The 20,710-nt window shown below is 45.8% G+C and overlaps 1 protein-coding gene across 2 annotated transcripts in view; it reads right to left on the bottom strand.

The window, feature by feature from the left end:
• Slc1a2 (solute carrier family 1 member 2) overlaps window positions 1-20,710 on the bottom strand; it is a 130,167-nt gene that overhangs the window by 55,263 nt on the left and 54,194 nt on the right. The gene's annotated exons all lie outside the window — the stretch shown is intronic.

Here is a 20,710-nt window from a genome sequence, read left to right as displayed (position 1 = left end):
GCTAAATTCCCATGAGTCAACACCACTAATAGTCAAAGCAGTATGGCAGCATTTTGGCCACTGTCATCTGAGATGCAACTCAGTCATTTCCCAGATGACACACCCTAAGTGAACACAAGCTGTCTTGGCGAGTCTGCTCCACAGAACCCCTGCTGGGGAAGTGAGGACCTTGCTCCCCCTCCCCGTCCCCCGGCTACCTCACTTCCTAGGCCAGTAAGGTTTTTAGAATGAAGCATACGCATTTCCACTTTGATAAAATGAGGACACATTTGGTACCTCTGTTTAGGAGCACCATCATTTGATGGGTGAAAACAAAACAGACGGAAAGACTGCAACACCCAGAAGGACACGTCACTGTAGGCAACATGACAGTGCCTTCCAAAGAAGGGTGCTACCCTTGCTCTGGTATTCTCAAAGGACTGGGCAAAGCCTCGTGGAAGCAATGTCTGCCTGCAAAGCAAAGGCAACGCAGCGTCTGTGATGGTAATGGGGAGAGGTGGACTTCAGGGGTTCAGTTTTCACTCCAGCACCTGCTAGCTGTGTGATCTAGTGTTTAGGGTGTCCAATTTTTTAAACTGGAGGCCAGAGGCCAGAGGCCAGGGCTCTAAAGACCTACAATGTGGGATGAGTTAGATTATATTATAATATGGGAAGGAAGGCTCTGATATTCCTTCATGAAAATTCAGTAAAGTGGGGGGGGGACTAGAAAAATGGCTCAGTAAAATACTTGCCCTGCAAGCAGGGAGATTGAGTATGGTCTTTGGAACTCACTTTAAAAAGCTGATTGTGGTGGCATGCATTTATAATGCCATCACTTGGGAGGCAGAGACAAGTAGATCCCTAGGGTGTGTTGGCTAGACAGTCTAGCCTATTAGTGAGCTCCAGGCTAAATGGAAGGGCTTGCCTCAGAAAAGGAAGGTTGATGGATGGCACCTGGAGAATGGCCTTTCACCTCCACATGCACATGTAGGCATGTGCACACACATCTGCACAGGCATGTGCACCAATCCACCGGGACAACAATCATACACACATAACAAAATGTTCAACAGAATACACGAGTGTGGTGCCTGCAATAGGCAGTCTCTTTCTCCAGGGGGCAGAGGAAGAGACAGGACTCATCAAGCTCTTGGCAAAGATGCCAATACGTGGAAGGACCTACCCAGCTGCCCCAGCATGCCAACAAGATATTGAGACGTTAGCTCAGAGCTAAAATTTTGGACCTAAACACAGTGGCTAACTTTTCATAACAAGCTGTTTAATGCATTTGATATCAAAATGCCTTAAAAGTCAAGAATAGTACTTCATAGTCTGGCAGGATACTCACATGAGAATAAGTATCCAAAACCTAAAAGGTTCCTAGTGGCCCTGTATTCTACTTACTAAATTGATATTGTAGGCAACTCTGACTTCCTGTCACACGTGGGCACTTAGGACTACTCTAACCACTAAAAAAAGAAACAGTATGGCTGGCTCCCCATATTTATAAGGACTGTCAAACGATCGGGGCCACTTCTTTCACTGCCAAGTGAAACAGACAGCCAGGGCTTCAAGCGGCCAGCAGGAGAAAATGCCCGGAATGATCTCTTTAACACAGACAGACCGTATTTCTAGGTGTGCATGGGGCTCTTTTTTCTATTTTTAAATAATTCTCCAGACATGACTGTAAAGTAAAATGGAGCTCAAAACTTAGAAAATGACCAGCGAGGAACAGAGGTGGTATGAGTTCTGAGATAGTGAGCACGCTCCCTTAGCCAGTCCCTTCCCAAACTCTGGCTTCCCTCCTCCCTGCCCCACCCCGAGATCATCAACCCCCTTGCCTTCTACCTAGATTGTACCCTGCTGCCATCAAAATTAGAATCAGACCCACTCTTTCTATTAAAATGAGCTCAGCAAGTACTGAAAGCAAACATTCTGCCGAGTTCCACATGGTCTCACAAAAGCGTTAGGCATCAAGACAGCCATGTCAAAGCGGGAACGCGCAGATAGTAGGAAACATGAGAAGGGCTGAGTGCCTGTTGCTCACATTTCTTTGCTATACAAAACTGCTGGTGCTTGCTTAATCGTTTGCTTTTTCGTCTGTGACAGAAATGTCCCGGGAGCCCTAAATCAAAACAGCCACATCAAAGTGGCGGCATCAAGATGTCAAGAATCCGCAAGTGTTTACTTGGAACGCTTCTGACTTGCTTTCTTAGAATTAAGCAGATGCTCCAGGCGTGTGGAAAATAAGTTTTAACATATAACTTTATTAATCTATTATTATATTATTATTATTATAGGGGCATCACAACACTCATATGGAAGCCAGAGGACACCAGTTGGGGGTCAGTTCTCCTCTTCCACCATGGGTACTGGGGGCTAATTTTCAGGTCACTGGGCTTGAACAGCAAGCCTTTTTATTCAGTGGGCCATCTTGCCAACACAGAAAATAATTTTTAAAGTAAATTAGAACCTCAGTTTCAGTCAGGGACACAGGAAGGTTCCCAAACTATCTGCAAAAATTCTGCAACCAGCTGTTGCATTTCTCAGACCACAAGGGTAGACTATAAAGAGGACAATTCTAGAATATTACTATGAAATATTAATAGCAAAGATGATTGTATACCATTGTGCAGAGCTGCTGTGGAGCCTGCATACCTTTAGAATCTATACATATGCTGCTTACTTAGCAAGCACCCAAGTAACAGGCATTGATTCATTGGTTATTCTTCATGCTTCTCACACTACGCCCAGAAGTGAGCACCTTTGCCTGGAAAAGGGGAGGAAGTGGGTTGGACTATAATTATCTGCTTACATCTGTGCTATGATAGAACCCTCCATGGGTTGCTATGGGAATCACGAAAACTACGCTAATCCAGGCTGGGCAGGCAGAAGGGGTATTCAGGAAAGGTATCTCAGAGGGGCTGGTTCCTGACCTGGATCGTTTTAAATCCCTGCATCCTTTACCAGTCTCTGAGCTGTGAGCGAGCAAGCCTGTGACATTTCATGGGAGCAGCAGCCAAAACAAACTGGGGGATGAAAAGATGGCCCACTTTCTCCTAGGAAGGAAGGAAGCCTTTCTACAGACGATGGCAGCGTGTTTCAGCACGCTCTGTCCATTCTTGCCTTTAGTCCTCCGATTTCTTCTGGGAGCAGAGTGTAGCCCCCAACACTGTCAGAGCCACTGAAAATGGGGCCGTGAATAAGATAAATTCAGACCGAAAGCTCTTGCTCTCTTGGTGTGGACATATAGTGAGTGGGAAAAGGAACAGATGCTGATGGCACCGGGCAGAAGTAGAGACAGGAGGAATATATAGAGACAGTAGGAATATATGATTTTATGTCACGTGGTCATGGCAGGTCTCATGGGTAGGGGACATGTGAACATCAGCCTGGAAGAAATTAGGAGTCTTTTTGAACTATTTCTGAAATTTTTTCATTGCTTAGCAAGTAAAATAAATACAATATGACCACAAGTACAGCTACCCTACAACCCATAACTCTCACCAGATGTAAATTGTTATGTCTAAATGTTAGATTTTAGCATGGGCACTGATTCAGATTGATGTCAAATAGGTAAATGCTAGGGCCTATTACCAACGTGAAAGTGGCAGGGTTTTAATGACTGTCCCAGCTCCTACTGAAAGGAGGGTCGATGGGCAGACAGGAGGCCTCAGGTCTCAATAGTGTAAGGGTTTCCTTCCAGGGGAACGGACAAACAAGTCAAAACCTGATCTGTGTACTTGCCCTGGATCAATGCAGTCACTTCAAATGTGTGCGTTCATCTTTTTGTTGGTTGTCCACACACTGTGCAAACAGAACAGGGCAAGGAAGAGTTCAATCACTAAGGCGGGGAATTAGGGTACACCGACTCCATAGTGTTCCTCACCACTCCTACCCCATCTCCTGAGCTGCAGCCACAGACACTGTTAGTCACCTCTGTCCTTACTTAGGGACATTCTGAATGAAGGAGCTGGCAATAATTTCTGAACATTTGAGGCCGGCTCAGCCAGACCTCTCCCGTGGCTTCCATTGGCCAACAAAGGAAGGCCACGTGACAGGAAAGCCGTGGGTGGAGGATAACTAACCTTTACACGAGCTTACAATTTCTCTCAGCCTCAGTTTCTCCACCGTGTTATTTAAGCAGGCTGTTAATTTTGCCATCGCTGCCCAGCCCCATCTCACACATATGCACGCAAGCCCTGTTTCAATGGCAGACTCAGCTTCTCTTGCAAATTGTGTTCCGTGACTCAAAGGGAATGCCTAAAGGAACCATGCTAAGTTTTCCCTGTACCTGCTTTCCATTAGCGTCTAATATAGCAACAGGCTCCTTAGATGTGGTGGTGGAGTCTGATTTCCTGCTGCACACTTTCCTGTCACCTCGTGTGGCACCAATTCCTTTTCTCCTCCCTTACTCTCTCAATGAAATGGCAGGGGAATGCCCCCACCCCGGCCCTGGAAGCAGGAATCAGCTGGTGCATTTTGCCTGGAGGTTGTGAGGTCTGCACTGTATCATTCATTCGCCTCTTCAAAGTCCAATGCCAGGCTTGAGGGCCTGGGAAGACACGGTGAGGGCAGAGACGTCCCCACATCACTTTCGCCCCAAGAGACTTGGCTAAGTGACATAGTGGGACATGCTCATTGACCAAGAAGTCTCTCTCTGACAGCTGCTGTGTCTTCACAGACCCTGCAATATCACCTAAGGGGTTGCAGACTCCAAGGGCTCCTCCAGTCCCTTTTCCTGGTCCTTTGCCAGCTCCTGTATCATTCACTGAGCCACAGATATATATGCTTTCTGGAAAGATCCTGCTGAGCGTGGATTACTCCAGACTCCTCCAGGGGAGCACTTCCTCTAAGCTGCCTGGGTATCTGAGGGGTGAGGAGTTGGCTAGAGCACATCTTAGGCTGTCCCAAGTCAGGAGGCTAAGACCTTCCAGGAGACAGTATTTGGGAAGGCAGCAGAGTATTTGATACATAGTCAATAGTGAATTTGCTTTCTTTTCTTTCACTTAATCATCTCCACTGGTTCAAGAAAATAATTCTGACAATTTAGCCACATTTGAGTTTTAGGAAGCCCATTTGACTAGAAAAGAAGTGGGGCCCAAGCAGTTCCCCAGTCTTTGGCCCTGTTTAAATTGGAGTGACCGGACAACCGCCTGAGGAACATCAGGAAAAACCGAAAAAAAAAAAATCATTGCCCAACCTTCTTTCACAGTGATAAACTGTGACCTAAAAGCAGCATGGTAAGGAAAGGGTTTATTTCATTTCCACTTCCAGGTCACAGTCACTGAGGGAAGTCAGAGCAGGGTCCAGGAGGCAGGACCGCAGGGAATGCTGATTACTGGCTTGTTCCCTCTGGTGTTCAACCTGATTTCTTATTCCATCCAGGACCACCTGCCCAGGTCAACATCACCATAGCAATTGGGCCTCTCACATCAACCATCAAAAGAAACTGCCCTACAGAGTTACATACACGCCAATCCTATCGATGCATTTTTCTCAGTTCAGAGTCCTATTTCCCAAATGTGTCAAGCTGGCATAAAACAAAAACAAACAAACAAACAAAAACGCAACACAATATTAAAACCTCTATTCTTCTGGGAAATTCTCTCTGGGAGAGACACCTAAGGTTATCTTGACTTCACACATCTGTCATTTCCATAAAGACTTACTCACCACGGCACAGTTAGGAGTGTTTGGCTGTTCCAAATTGGGAATCACTTCTAGAAATAAAGATGATGCCATGGCCTGGAAGCATGCTGGTCAGCCCAGTCCCCAAGGGCACACTTCCAGAGTAATTGCTGCCCACCTCTGGCTCATGGAGCATGAGAATGTGTCTGAGAACTTCACTTAGCTCCCACAACGTAGGGAGACCACAGGGCATGGCCTGAGCCACAGGGTACTTGCCCCATTTCCAGGTGAATAAAGGCCATGTGACTTTCAGAAAACTGTCTCCTCTGGCTGAAATACTCTTTGCATCATTCCACCCAGCCCAGCCTTCATAAGCCAGCACCCACTTCACCTTCACAACCCAGGCATGCTTTCATCCAGAGGCACTGAGTCCCAGGATCAAGGTTTAAATCCCTGCTCTGCAGGTGCTTTTAAGGCCTCTTTCACACTGCGTGGCTTATTTTTCCCCATGAGAAGATAAACACTGGAACAAGACTTTCATATATTAGCTCTCTCCCCACATGTACCATGATTTCTGAAAAAAATGTATGTTTAATAATTATTTTTTGACAGATGGATGGACAGATGGCTAATTCTGTGTGAAACTCAGTTTTGAGAAATAGAGTGGTCCAGAAGTCTGAGAGAGGGAGAGGAATGAGAGAAGTGTAGTTTCTATCCAAATCCTGGGTATCTATGGATAGATTCTGGGACTTCTGGGGATAGTACAATTTGAGGATACCAGAGTCCCTCTTTTATATATATTTGATATACAAAATTGTCTAGTATTTAACATGAAAACCTACACACACCTTCCCTTGAATCATGTATAACACTGTGAATATGCTATGGGGTTGAGAAATAATGACGTGCAGAGGGGTGGGGTCTGTACACATTCACTACAGGCAGAATTTTTTATTTAAAATAGTTTTTTTGCCCATGGCTGGCTGAATCCATAGATATGAGATCAGTATTAGGTGTGAGGTGTATGGCTGCAAGCATTTGAGGGAGCAATAATTTAAGGGTGATGCAGTGATCTGGGAGATACCTGCGGGAGGAAGCAAGGGTAGGAATGACCTTCCGAGGTCAAGCATGGAGTAACAGGTTCCTCTTATGGTCATGGCTTCAGAAGGACACATAGACAAAGCAAGAGAAAAGATGTCTGAAGTCCCTTAGCCTACAAGTACATCAGGAGTCTCAGGTAGCATCTTAGGATGTTGCCAAGGGCAACCAGGGATGTTAAATGTAGTACGAGGCCATGACATCTGATGTGGGAGGGTCTTCTGTTTTGTGTGGATTTCATTGGTTAATAAAGAAACTGCCTTGGCCATTTCATAGGCCAGCCCTTAGGTGGGTGGAGTAAACAGAACAGAATGCTGGGATGAAGTGAGGCAATTGCCATGCCTCTCCTCTCTGGGCAGACACAATGGAGCCAGCCACCAGGTCAGACATGCTGAATCATTGCCTGTAAGCCATCACCTCGTGGTGCTACACAGATTATTAGAAACGGGTTAATCAAGATGTGAAAACTAGCCAATAAGAGGCTAGAACTAATGGGCCAAGCAGTGTTTAAATAAACACAATTTGTTGTTATTTTGGGTATAAAGCTAGCTGTGCGGGAGCCGGACTGGACGAAAAGCAGGCCTGCTCGCCACCTCACTACTGACATCACTTTGTTTGCACATCCAAAAGGTACTCTAACAGAACCACACACCAACAGCTCCCCACCATAACGGATCATCAACATTTGACTCCTAAGCATCCCAGTAAAAAGGTTTTCATTCCAAGTGTATTAGAAGAAAGGTTTTTCTCCTGCTCAATGTATATAACCTACTATTCAGAGTGTGGCAAGGATTCGTCATATGTCAATGGCTTACCTGGTTGGCTCTTAAACTATGGCACCTAAGCTAAGATCACATCTGTCTTACTGAGTCCTCTATATTACAGCATGCACAATGTTAGGCATCTATTGAATGGTGCTGAGTAAAACTGGGAGATTGAATTAAATATTAGGACAAAATACATTGGTGGAGTTAGATGAGGTCTACAGTATTTCTTGAGTGTAGACATCTGGGCTCAAATACAGAGCGGGCTTTGAGTTAAGACAGAAATGTCAGGCTTTTTGTGCCTTGTGCATTTTTTCCTTCTTCCCCCACCCACGCTCTCCCAGTGTTTCTGAAGCTACATTCACCTCACACTGAGCCTTTTGTACCTAATTTCAGAACAGACCCCCAACTCTGTGGTCCATTAATAAGAGTCTGGTTTTTATGGGGAGAAAGGGAAGAGGTTTATATCATACACAACCCAGAAAACTTCCGTGGTAAGCTTTCATTTGGAGAACTTTAGTTCTTTCATTTGGAGCACTTAGGCCATTGTGCCATGTTGGATGTAGTAAAAGTTGCCATGTTGGCCACTGCATTATCAACACTAGACTCGTAAGCAGCCAGGCTAAAGAAACCAGGCCTTTTACTCTAAGTGTTCTGAAAGAAAGTTTTGCTCCTTCTCGACTTACAAACCTTCAAGTTGAAGCAAGGTTTTACCTTGAGTCAATGGCTCACCTGGTTGGCCCAGGGCTGTTGCTTTTATATTTGAATTAACAGCATACAAACACAGGTTGGTTTCATTCAATCAAAATTTTACCTTTCTTAAAATGTGGAAAATAGAACCATTCTGTGGCACACCTCTGAGTGGTTATCAGTTAGAAATGAGAAGCAAATATACTTAAGAGTTCACTACCACAGTTCCTGCCAGTCCCTATTGCCTTCTTGATAAAAAATACCGAGTGTCCATTAACATTTACCAGCAATCACCTGTGGTGCTTTCCTAACAGAAGATAAGTTGCCTCCTGCCTGCCTCCTCTGAAGTTAGGGGCTCTTTCCCTATTGAGTTCTGTCATTGAATGAATGAGACCATTCTCGGCATGCTTATACAAAATTCCTGCACACAAAGTAAGTATGTACTCAACAGGAGACAAAAGTTATGAGAGTGAATCATCTTGAATTTTACAAGGATGCCACATAATTTATAACTCTGAGTAGCTTCTCTGGGGAGAAATGTGAAAACAGAAATGATCTCACTTTCAAGGCAGTACAGAAAGACCAACATGTAACTGCCAACTTATAAGGAATGGAGGGGCCTCCATCTTCTTCTCTGCCGGTCCCCTCGTTATCAATGGTCCAAAATTAGATCTCTCTAGAGTAATGACTCAGTGTGCTAAGACACCCAGCCATGACATCAGCCTTTTCTTTACAAGTCTACAGTGGGGGTAGGTGCTAAAGATTGTGGGTTGGATCTACGACGTATAAGGGCTGGCTTGGCAGCAGGAGTTTGTAGCATCTCTGAAGACAGTTAGGATGAATGACTGTTAGTCACTTCATTGAAGAGGGAGCAGGGCTGACTAACTTGCTTGTCATCAAGGAGCTGAGAAAGGGTAGAGCTGAGATTCATAGCTCCGCTCGGTCTCCATCTAAGCCCGATTCTCTTCACTGTAGTATGGTGGCTACAAGAACCTAGAACTTTAAGGTGAGAATAGTGTGCACAGGTGTCACTTTAGTTACTGGATCACAGACCTGACCACAATTATCTGTGTGTGCGCACACACACACACACGTGCACATGTATGCATGCATGTATGTAAAGACGAAGTGCTTTGTTTTATTTTACTGATCTCAAGCAAACTTCTCATTCTCTGGTCTTACTAAGACACCCAGTCTCGATCTCACAGCTTTTAATTCACCATAAACATCCACAAAACTTACTTATGAAGAGCAGCACACCTATTTCTCACGATGATAGCCACTTAGGTAGCTTCAGGGCCAAGGCAAGTGCTTTAGAACTAAACACAGCAATTGTGTTTGCACAGCTAATAGAGTTAGATGAAGTCACCGGGACTGAACCAGAGGGTCCAGGGCTACTCTGACCTGTAATCACCCCTCACCTTTGGCTCTGAGGTGATGCTGAAGGGCTTGGCTCAGAAGGGCATGACGCTCAGCTTAACCCTTGCTAAGAGCAAAGTTCAGAGGATGGGTTCGAAAGTGCTATTTGCCTCTGAATGATGGAGACATCATGTTTTGGAGAAAGGATGACAACTCGCCCTAACTTAGTCCCAGCATTCATAGAGCCATGCAAAGAAAATCCCATCCAGTCCCTTCAGCCCTTCCCAGACGATGCTGGTGACAGATTTCTGGGTGCTCTCAACACAGATCTCTCTGAAGGAGACCCAGATATATCAGCTCACTAACATGTGGCCTTTTATTTAAATTTATTTCTAACAAGATACATAAACACATAAAAAATATACAAATCACCATGTGATATTTGAATATGTGGACATATTGTGAAATGTGCAGACTTAGTTCAGCATATCTATCTCCTCAAATATTTGTCATTCCTCTTTGGGGAGAGCATTTAAAAATCTTTCTCATAGGTTTTGAAAACACATCATACATTATTCTTTTTCTCTCATGAATAGATGTTCTCACTCAGTGGGTTAAGAGGTTCTGATGATGCATCTAGGGAGTTTAAGACACAATGCCTATTTTCTGCTTCATCCCCACAACAGCAGCTTGGCAGGCAGGCAGGGGCAGGGTGTGTCTCACTATTATAACTCTCAACTTATAAGGAGGAAACTGGTAACATTTTACTGGCTAAAATCACCTACCAAACAGCAGAACAAGGAGAAACCTGTATCTCTCCAACTCAAAAGCTTAAGTTTTGATACTATAGCCAAGTAACCGGGCAGCTGTGTTGACCGCACCTCTCTTTTCTGGTCCTGTATTTAAACCTTGTGAGCTCCTCTGCAGGAGCTGCAAATCATGGCTCGACATGGAAGTGTTTGATGCCCCTGGCTTAGGGAAATGGCAAACCAAATCCCTAACGCTACCTAGTTCTCTACAGCACTTGGGGACCAGAAGATAATAAAGTTTGTTTTCTTGATTCGTGACTCAGTCTTTGCACTGGAGTTTGTAAGTAGATGTGAGCGATGGCAGTGGGTATAGCTTGAGAGGGGGAAATAAGAGCACAGGATTCATCCAGGGCCTGCAATCACTGCAGAGCACCCGCTTAATTTAAATCCAATCAGTTTTCCAGAGTAGTCGAGAATTTGATGAGCAAACCTTGGGACACACAAAAGCTCCCACAGGCCGCTCTCTGGCCATGGGGCACTAGGGAAATCCTTACACCAGCATGCAGGGAACCTGAAAACTAGGAGTTTAGGTGTTTTCTGCTTGCTAAACCAATCAAACAGTAGCAAACCAGGGAGTCAGCAAGGCAGTGATCAAGCAGCCATTCAGTCCTTTGTTTTCAAATGCATTGAAGAGTGATGGAGGTGGGTCTTGTATCTTATCTGTTGCTTTCATTGGTTAACTAATAAAGAAAACTGCTTGGCCTGATAGGACAGAAAATTAGGTAGGTGGAGTAGACAGAACAGAATGCTGGGAGAAAGAAACCGAGTCAGGCAGTTGCCATGATTTTCCCACCCGACACAGCTGCAGGTTAAGATCTTCCCTGGTAAGCCACCTCGTGGGCTACACAGATTATTAGAAATGGGTTAGATCAATATGTAAGAGCTAGCCAATAAGAGGCTGGAACTAACAGGCCAGGCAGTGTTTAAAAGAATGCATTTTCCGTGTAATTATTTCGGGGCATAAGTTAGCCATGTGGGCGGCGGGGTGCCGGGGATACAGCCCCGCAGCTCCCTCAACAGAAGAGCATCTCATAGCCTTTGTGTGAGACAAACATCTGAATCATGTTAGCAGCAAGGCGTTGCCCCCACTCACGAAACAACCGCCAATCCCAAATCAGCTCTTCCCACGAGCTTGAGGACCTGTCAAGACTCTTACTAACACTACCGCATTTCCCAGCCTGGATCCAGACACCAAGGACTATCCATCTGTGCACACTTGTATCCAGAAATTTACTATGCATAACAGATACCTGGAAGGTGGAGTCCTTCAAGACTGCAAGAGGGCTAGAGGAAACAGACACATACCCCAAAGCCACCCCTAACTTGTTATGTGAACTTGTCCATGTGACGCTTTTTATCTGAGCCTTGGGCTCATCTATTTTTAAGGGGTGAGGGGGTGCATGCTGTATGTGCTCAGGTGCGGCCCAGGGGAGAATGCTGAGTATCTTGCTCTATCTTTCTTCACTCAGTTCTCCTGAGGCAGGGTCTCTCACCGAACCTGAATCTCATCACTTTGCTCACCTAAGTTGGCTGGTTAGTGGTCTCCAGTGATCTTTCTGTCTCCCCTCGTGCCTTGAGCTGTGCTTACAGACCCATGAATACAGGATATGAACCTTGGCCCTCCTGTTCACACAGCAAGCGCTCTTACCACAGGGAGCCATCTGCCCAGTTCTTAGGACTCACCTACAAGTGCAGTGCTTGTGTAGCCTACCTGGGCACTGCCTTCCAGTTCTATATGTTGTTTGTGGAGAGGAAGCTCAAGCACCAATAAAAAGCATCCTAGCGCACATGACTGACATACAACTCTTGCTTCATATGTCCAGTTGTTCAGTTAGTGCTAATGTAATTACCACTGAAGTTAGCTTGTTGTTATCCTTACGGCATGAATAATGCTAATGGCCAGCATCCACTGAAGGCTCTTTACATGCAGATGTGATGTGCTGAGGTTTCTAGATTATACGGGAGAAAAAGATTCTATGCACTTCATAGACCAAGGATCAGTAAACTCCAGTCATGGGAAAAATCTCAGCCCAGTGACTGTCTCCATAAACAAATGTTTATTAAACCCAGCCACTACCAGTGTTTACCTACTGAATAGGGATTTTTTTTAATTCCATGAGCATTATAACTACGTAATTAAAAGAGAAATATTAAAATCGGTGCTAACTGGCCCTTTATAGAAAAATACTTCGACTTCATATTACAAACCCATTCCTTTGACCTGTCTAGGGCCTGATGCTGCTACTTTGTTTCTAGCTTCTTGACCCTCCTTCCTCAACTCCTGCCCTTGTGGCTTGGGAGGAGCTGAGTTTATGCCCACCTTCGGCAGGGTACATCAGAATGTTCCATTTAGGACCACAAAGATGCACAGGTAGTGCCTAGGTAGGGTTACTACGACCATGATGAAACACCATGGCCAAAATCATCTTCAGGAGGATCATTCCACTCACATATAACACTTCATCATCAACAGCAGAGAAGGCAGAAACTCACTCAGGGCTGGAACCTGGAGGCAGGAGCTGATGCAGAGGCCATGAAGGGATGCTGCTTACTGGGCTGTTCCCCATGGCTTGCTCAGCCTGCTTTCCTATGTAACTCTGGACCACCAGCCCAGAAATGACACCGCCCACAATGGATTGAGCCCTCCCCCATTGATCACTAACTAAGTAAATGCCTTAATTTTCTTATGGAGACATTTTCTCCTGTCTGATGATGCTAGCTTGTGTCAAGCTAACATAAAACTAGCCAGTATAGGTTGGGTCTGAGATCAGGTTAATCCAGCAAGATTCAGTTCTAAAATACTTTTTTAACATAAAAAGTGGGGATGAGAAGCTCTTCGTGATGAGGTTTCTGTGCTGCTAGAATGTAAAACCAGGTCTTTCAAAACATCTAGAAGCCCATATGGAAGTCACCTCCTTGTATTTGAAGACAGAGAGGCATAGCAGAGAAGGCTCTGATGAGAGATTTAGCCTCTGGACCTAGCAGAGTCTGAAGTTACCTCTAGAATCTCTGGCTAATAACCTAAAGTAGCCTCCTTCATCAGGCTAGGCATTTGCCACAACTAAAGAAAACAATCTCTTGACAGAAATGGTATTATCTAATTACTTCCCCCACTAAGATTTAACTGTTAAAAGCCAAAGATAGTAAGGCACAGAGGCTAGAACCTACTACAAAAGGGGCCAGTGTCCTGAGTTCTCTGGAACCTGCCAAAGGGGCCAATGTCCAGAGCTCTCCAGAACCTACTAAAGGGGCCAGTGTCCAGAGCTCTCTGGGAGAGCTGGCTTCGATCAGGGACAGATTCAACAGGTTATTTTCATGACTTTGAAGAGGAAGCCTTGCAAAAACACAGAACTACTACACCCCAGCAGCGTACTGGCTTTTCATGGGTTAATTTAGAGTAAGTTTTAATAAAGAGTGTGGTTGTGCCACTTAACTGAGAAAAATATTACAAGGACAAAGTTGACTGCCTTCTGGTGGAGTGCTTGGTTATCCAGCAAGTTATCTTACGTAATCATATGGAGGTCAGTGTTGTAAGTCGACACCCTTCTGGGGTAAGGAATGAGTTAGGGCAGACTTCCTGAAGCCCAGGTTCCATGGACTGGCACCCAACTGGAACCATCTTTGCCAAAGGGTATCTTCTTATACATTGCATTGAAGAACAGGATCCAGGAGATGGACAGGGCAGTTTATGTAAACAAAGCCATCAGAGACATCTTTGGTGTACAGGTCCGTGTTACTCTTTCCCAGCTGAAGGACTTTATAATGAAGTTAGGTCCCAGATGGGATGGGTATCCCAGAAGCTCACAAGGCCCTCTGTTAGGAGTGTGCTCATCCTGGCATGACCCCCAACAAGAGATTAATCTCAAGCATTTTTGCATATTTTCAAACACAATGAATTAGTCTTAAGAGGGATGGCTGACAGGCTGTCTGTCTAGATGGATAGATGCAAAAGAGATAGATGCTGGGTAAACATAAACATATTCATCGTGTATACAAAGATTAAAATCAATATTAATCACAGTGCAATTGATAGTGGTGCCTCCCAGGAAGAAGTCCAGGGGTGTTGCATGTGAAGAGAGGGTCTCACCCATCACTACTTACACATTTACATGCTTCTAACATTTTACCATGCAAGTTTATTACTTTGTAACATCATGGTTAAAAACTCATGGGAAATTATCAAGAATATATTCAATGACATACCCTCTTTGTGGGGGTTAGCCATCTCTCAATGGTCTGGAATGTTCCATAACCTTAACACCATTGTCTCAGACTACCTGGGTAGGCTTTTTTTCCTTTTAAGTTTGCTGATATCTGCTATTGTAGACAGTCACATTGGTGAGAGTTCTCTGCCCACGTGTTATTTCCCCAAGCAGAGAGAAGGAACCACGAGACCCAGCTCACGCCAGGCCCATGTTACATGTGACTTGCTCTTTTGGAAAATACCCCAGCTCAGTGCCAAGCCACAGCAAAGGAGGAAAAAATGACATTAGGGAGTCCAAAAGTCCAGGAACAAAGACCCCCCTCCCAGTCCATCTGGGCACATCAGGGCCAGGTCAGAGCATCCTTGGCACAGAGATCAAAGCACTGGTCACTGTCTGGCCTTTGGTGCACCTGCTATCAGAAAGGCCCAAGCTCCATGTTGCTTTGCTGAAGGAAGTGGACAAAGTTTAGACTTCAAGAGTATGGGACATGAAACGTGCTAGCTATATGGCCTTCGGGAAATTACTCAATCCCCAGAAGGCATTTCCTCTTCTGCCTTAGCAGTGGGGGGAGTCTGTTGGGGTTTGTGCTGTACAGTAGCCATCAGCCCTGTCCTTCCTTTTCTTTTCCTCCACCATGGCCGACTCTGAATTAAGGGGAAATTCTGTGAAAAGTAAGTAACTGATGAAAAGAGACAACATAAAACCCAGTTCAGAGGAATGCTCAGACGTTTTAGAAAACACCACCAACTCTGAAGCAGCACTCTGGACTCTTACAAAACAAGTGACATAAGGGTCATCTCAGTGTCCATGTGCCTTCTTGCATTACAGTGTGGCACCCTTGGGCACACACAACCCTCGAACATTAGCAAACACGGACGAGAGCAGTTCAAGCAATCAGTGAGTTAGAAGGCATCAGTGAATGGCATAGAAGTTAGGAACCCCTAGGTGAGATGTGCACTGGGTATCTGGTGGAGAGAGGGAGAGGAAATTGTGGGAATAATTCTGAATTTAAATGACATCAGGTTGTCAAATTATCTGGATAGAGGTGGGACTCATTCTAGAACAGGGTCTGGTAGATCCTCTGAAGTGCCATACATTAGCCCCAAACAGCTGACCAGGGGAGGTCTGCAAGCCCAGGCCACAGAAGTAGAGGACAGAGTAGAGACTGTCTGAGGCTTTAGACAGACAAGGAGGGGCAGAGATGAGCCTTGGATAGGGGATTTCAGTGGCAAGATGATTCTGGAAGAAGCTATGTGAAGAGAATTATTGCACATTTTCTGGGGTTTTAAGTAGAATTGCATAGTGTTTTTCTTTGCTTAGTTTTGAGACAGGGATTCGTTGTGGAACACTGGATGGCCTGGAACTCACTATGTGGACCTGGTTGGCTTCAGCCATCCTGCCAGAGGGCTGGGATTTCAGGTGTTCACCACCACACTCATCTGGGCGTTTTCTTTGGAAACAATGTTGTTTCTGCATTGTGCAACATAGTCCAAGACTTCAGTCAAAAATTGTTAAGGGATCATCTAGAAAGGAAGAGGACTTCCATTTTGAAAAAGAGGAGCCTGAGTAGCTGCCTGTACAAAGACAGAGTCTGGCAAACCCTGGCTGATGGATGCCCTCCTACCTCCGGCTCACTAGGTCCAGATATTGACCAAAGATAACCTTCTGCCCCGACAATCCAGAGTTTATGTGTTTGAGACTCAGAGCAAGCAATGTGCCTCGGGGAGACGGAGGGTATTTTGTGACATACCCTTGGCAGAGAGTGCAACCTCTTTATTCTCCACGTTCAGAAGGAAACGTGGCATGCTCGTTTTCTTTTTCATTGACTCCTTTTAAATTAGAAAAACTGAAAAATCATTTTCTCAGCTCAATTCCACTACTCCTTAGCACACAGCTGGCAACACCTGCCCATATGGGAGCTCCGGCATCAAAGCACGCTTGCCCCAGGCTGATTCTGCACATGCTTGTTCAACCACAGCACAATTTCTGAACAGATAATAATGACTCTAGAGTGTGATGGAGTTCAGTGGGACTCCTATCCGTGTCTGGCTCTGTGAGTACCTGCAGTACATGTGAGCACACACTCTGTGAGTATCATGCAGCCTCAGACAAGTCACCAAAACTGCCATGTTCATCATGTCTGTGTATCAGTAATGCCAGCATCTCAGCTGCAAACTGAGATACTCTGTTGTCTTCAGGACCTAGCCTTCCATTTACACAAACACACACGTGCATGCACACACACACACACACACACATGCATGCATGCACTCACACACTCATGCACACGGGTAGTAGCAGTGGGGAGAACTCTCCAAGTTACCTTGTGTATTAAGGACTGATGAGATTCCCAAACACTGTGAAATCTCTCGTGAAGACAGCTATGCACGGATGGCCAGGCGATCATTTCCCAACAGTGAAAATGTTTGGGACAGCAGGAATTTAACTGAGAAGCGGTCCTGATGAGAATTCAGACCTTCTTTGTCAACCCATAAAAAAGTGTGAAACCCAGATATGATGAAAACTGCATTAACCAACATTAGAATAATTTCTGCATTCATGGGCCCACTCAACAGATATCATGGGGTGTCTGCTATCATGGGGTGTCTGCTATGAGTCTGGCCCTGTTTGGCACACCAGAAGAGAACACCACAAAGACATACATATTAAGGGCAGTTTATAAGCAGCAAACACTCCATGGGAGTATATACCACAAAGAACACTAGATGGATGATGAGTAAAGCCAGTGGTTATGAGACTATGAGGAGGCTGGGATGAAATTTAAGGCACTACATGAAGTTACCATGCAGCATCTTGGAGAAAAGTAACAGGAAGTGCAAAAACTCCAACATGGAAAGATGTGCAGTAGCCATGAAGATTGCAGGTTAATGGGACCACTTCATTGCTAAGTTTCTTGATCCACCCCTCGTGGGGCAAAAGCAAAACAAAAGGAAAAGGCCAAACTACTTCTGCAGACCAACTAGCAGGATTCCCTCTGAACACAAGATCCTTCCTGCTATCTAGGTTAGAGGCTAACCCAGGGTAGTGAAGACCCCTGTCCAAGGCCAGCCCACTGTTCTCCTCTGCAACAGGAGAGGTGTCTGGAGTGCTGACCTCTGTGACAGCAGGGTCAGATTCCACTGCACTGAGATGCAAGTGACCTGGAGTCACTTGTTGCCTCTGGAAGGAAATGAGAGAATTGGGCCATCTTGTTGGGCTTAGCAGCTCTGTTTAGAGAGCAAACAATTGACCTATAATTTTACTTTCAAAGTGGAGTGAATGCTGCAAGAATAAAGATGATGAGGAGGAGGAGGATGGGGCTGAGGAGGAGGATGTCAGTTTAAGTATCATGCATACACTATTTTAAACATCATACTGAATCTAAACATCATCCCAGTACACACCACAGTGACGTCTGCTCTTCATGCCAGTGTCATGTACGACTTCAGGTGCCTGGTGCTAAGCCTATCCCACTTCATAACTCTCACTAAATCCCAGGGTTCCAATTACAGCTTCCCTGTAAAACACCCCATAAACGGTGCATGCCTTGCTGTTCTCACACACAGCCATGCTTCCCCCTCTACTCCCTCTAAGCCAATCACAGCATTATTTGGGAGGGCTGGTGCCTCCACTGGCTGGCAGGTGAGCATGACAGAGGCAGGGATGCAGCAGGCGGGCACGACAGAGGCGGGGATGCAGCAGGCGGGCACGACAGAGGCGGGGATGCAGCAGGCGGGCACGACAGAGCCAGGGATGCAGCAGGCGGGCGTGACAGAGGCAGGGATGCAGCAGGCGGGCACGACAGAGGCGGGGATGCAGCAGGCAGGCACGACAGAGGCGGGGATGCAGCAGGCGGACGTGACAGGCAGGGATGCAGCAGGCGAACATGACAGAGGCGGGGATGCAGCAGGCGGGCGTGACAGAGGCAGGGATGCAGCAGGCGGGCACAACAGAGGTGGGGATGCAGCAGGCGTGCATGACAGAGGCGGGGATGCAGCAGGCGGACGTGACAGGCAGGGATGCAGCAGGCGAACATGACAGAGCCAGGGCTGCAGCAGGTGGGCGTGACAGAGGCAGGGATGCAGCAGGCGGGCACAACAGAGGCGGGGATGCAGCAGGTGGGCGTGACAGAGGCAGAGATGCAGCAGGCGGGCGTGACAGACAGGGATGCAGCAGGCAGGCATGACAGAGGCAGAGATGCTGAGGACTGGGAGGAAAGACCTGCTCCCTAAACTCAGGACATCTGAAATACCAACAATGGGCAAAGAAGGAAACCGGTAGGGTCAAAAACACACCCCTATCCAACCAGACTCTCTCCCCACTTCAAAACCAGAAAATAATTGTTCATTATATGGTCTTCAAGATCTACAGATCATGTGTGTTTTTCCATACAAAAGACTGTACATGAGAAAGTGGAAATCAGTCCTCAATCCCATTTGCCAGGAAAATTTAAGTCACAGTCAATGTTTGTACCAATGAGTTACAGTGTTCTGGACTCATTTAAATTCATTCATTCTTTTAAATCTCACAACCAGTTTAGAGGCTGGGTTTGTTTTAAGACCCATTTTTCGGACAAGAATGCTAAGATACAGATTGTAATGTAAGTTCCCAGCAACGGAGCTCAAGCATACCATGTTCTTAATGCATCTTAGCTCCCTGCTTTCTGCATGAGGTACCCATCCTCCACCCCATCTCCTGCTGCCAAAGGTCCAGCATTGCAAAGAGGACCTATCCTCAAGCCCCTTGGCTGGCTTCTACTGCCAGCCCTCCAGCCTCAAGGGAGCCTTTCTAAGAACAACGTATTGTAGAATGAACGGCTGTCCAGACAGGAGGAAAAGCCACTTTCCAGTCAACTTCAGGGACATACACAGACCCGAGGGGATTGGATGGTGTGCAGCCAGCCCTGACCACAATGGGACTGGTGTGTGGCCGAGGAATGCACTTAAACAGAGGATAGCAGAAGATGAGGTCAGTCTTGGCTCGATTGGGACCTGATTGTCTCATTGTCAGCAGGGGCTCATAAGATGCACCTCCTAACCATTGAGTGGCTATGGGAGAGAAAGAACCACGGTTAGTGGCACAGGCTCCTTCTGAAAGGCATAAAGAAGACAGAATGGCTTTCTCAGTGAATGAAAATGAGACTCGTGGGCTAGACTCATGTGACTAAACAAAGTGGAGAAAGGGTAGTAACAGTATTAATCCAGTGGCCATTAACTGACACCAGGCAGCTAGGACCCAGCAGAGTAAGGCCACGTGTTTTAAGCAGGCTGAGGAGAGAGCTCTGAAGGCACGAATGGTGGAAATGTCTCAGGGCCAGAAGCAGTTTTGACTTTGGAAACTCGGTTGCTGGTCTGGGCTGGGGAGTCCATGCCATTAGCCTCTAGTTAAAAATAGACAGAAAGTTATCAAAAAGAGCTTTTAAAAATTGTGGTAAGGATGCTGAAATGTCGCTCTCCACAACTAATGGTTTCTGCTGGGGGTGCAGGCAGGGAAGGACTCAGTTTTCTTTAAGGGGCAGACCACTTAGAGTTTGACACGTAAATTGAACTTGTAGTATTTCTTTCTTTCTTCTTCTTTTTTTTTAGAGGGTGGGAGTGCAGACCTGGGAAGGTTGGAAATAAAGTATGGCTGGGGTACATTATGTGAAATTCCCCAATAATAAATAAAATTATTATGTTGGGGGAAAAAAGTGAAAAAAAGTCATCTATTCACTCACCAACTGAAAGAAGTTAAGGGGAAAAAAGACCTTAAGATAGGCAATCTTAGGAAACAGCTATTTCTGAGGGGAAAACCCACAACAGTAGGGGAAAAGGAGTTGAGGGAGCTAAAGCATTGGGGTGTCTCACAGATCAACCATCTTTGACTTTTGAATACCACTGAGGGATTCTCCTCATCTGCCCTGGCCACCCTGAGTAATTCATTGCACACTGTCTTTTGGGCCTTTTTTGGCCTTTATATCACTTCAGAGACAAAAAAAATGCATTAAAAGCATATTTCTTTCCTCAGGGGAAAAATCCAGCTCACTCATAGTGGCTGACTGGAGTAGAGTTTTGAGAAGGATTCTGAGGTATACTTCAGATTCATGTGGATGGACCCTATGATTGATTAGCCACCTTGGCCACACACACAAGCTTGAGGGAATCTACAGGTGGGCCCCTGTTGGCCATGCTTGCTT

The sequence above is a fragment of the Microtus oregoni genome, unplaced genomic scaffold (genome assembly GCF_018167655.1).
Source record: "Microtus oregoni isolate MIOR12 unplaced genomic scaffold, Mior012 000031F_ref0000149, whole genome shotgun sequence".
Taxonomy (NCBI): domain Eukaryota; kingdom Metazoa; phylum Chordata; class Mammalia; order Rodentia; family Cricetidae; genus Microtus; species Microtus oregoni.
Note: the sequence above shows the minus strand (reverse complement) of the source record. Positions and strands in the feature narration are given on the sequence as shown.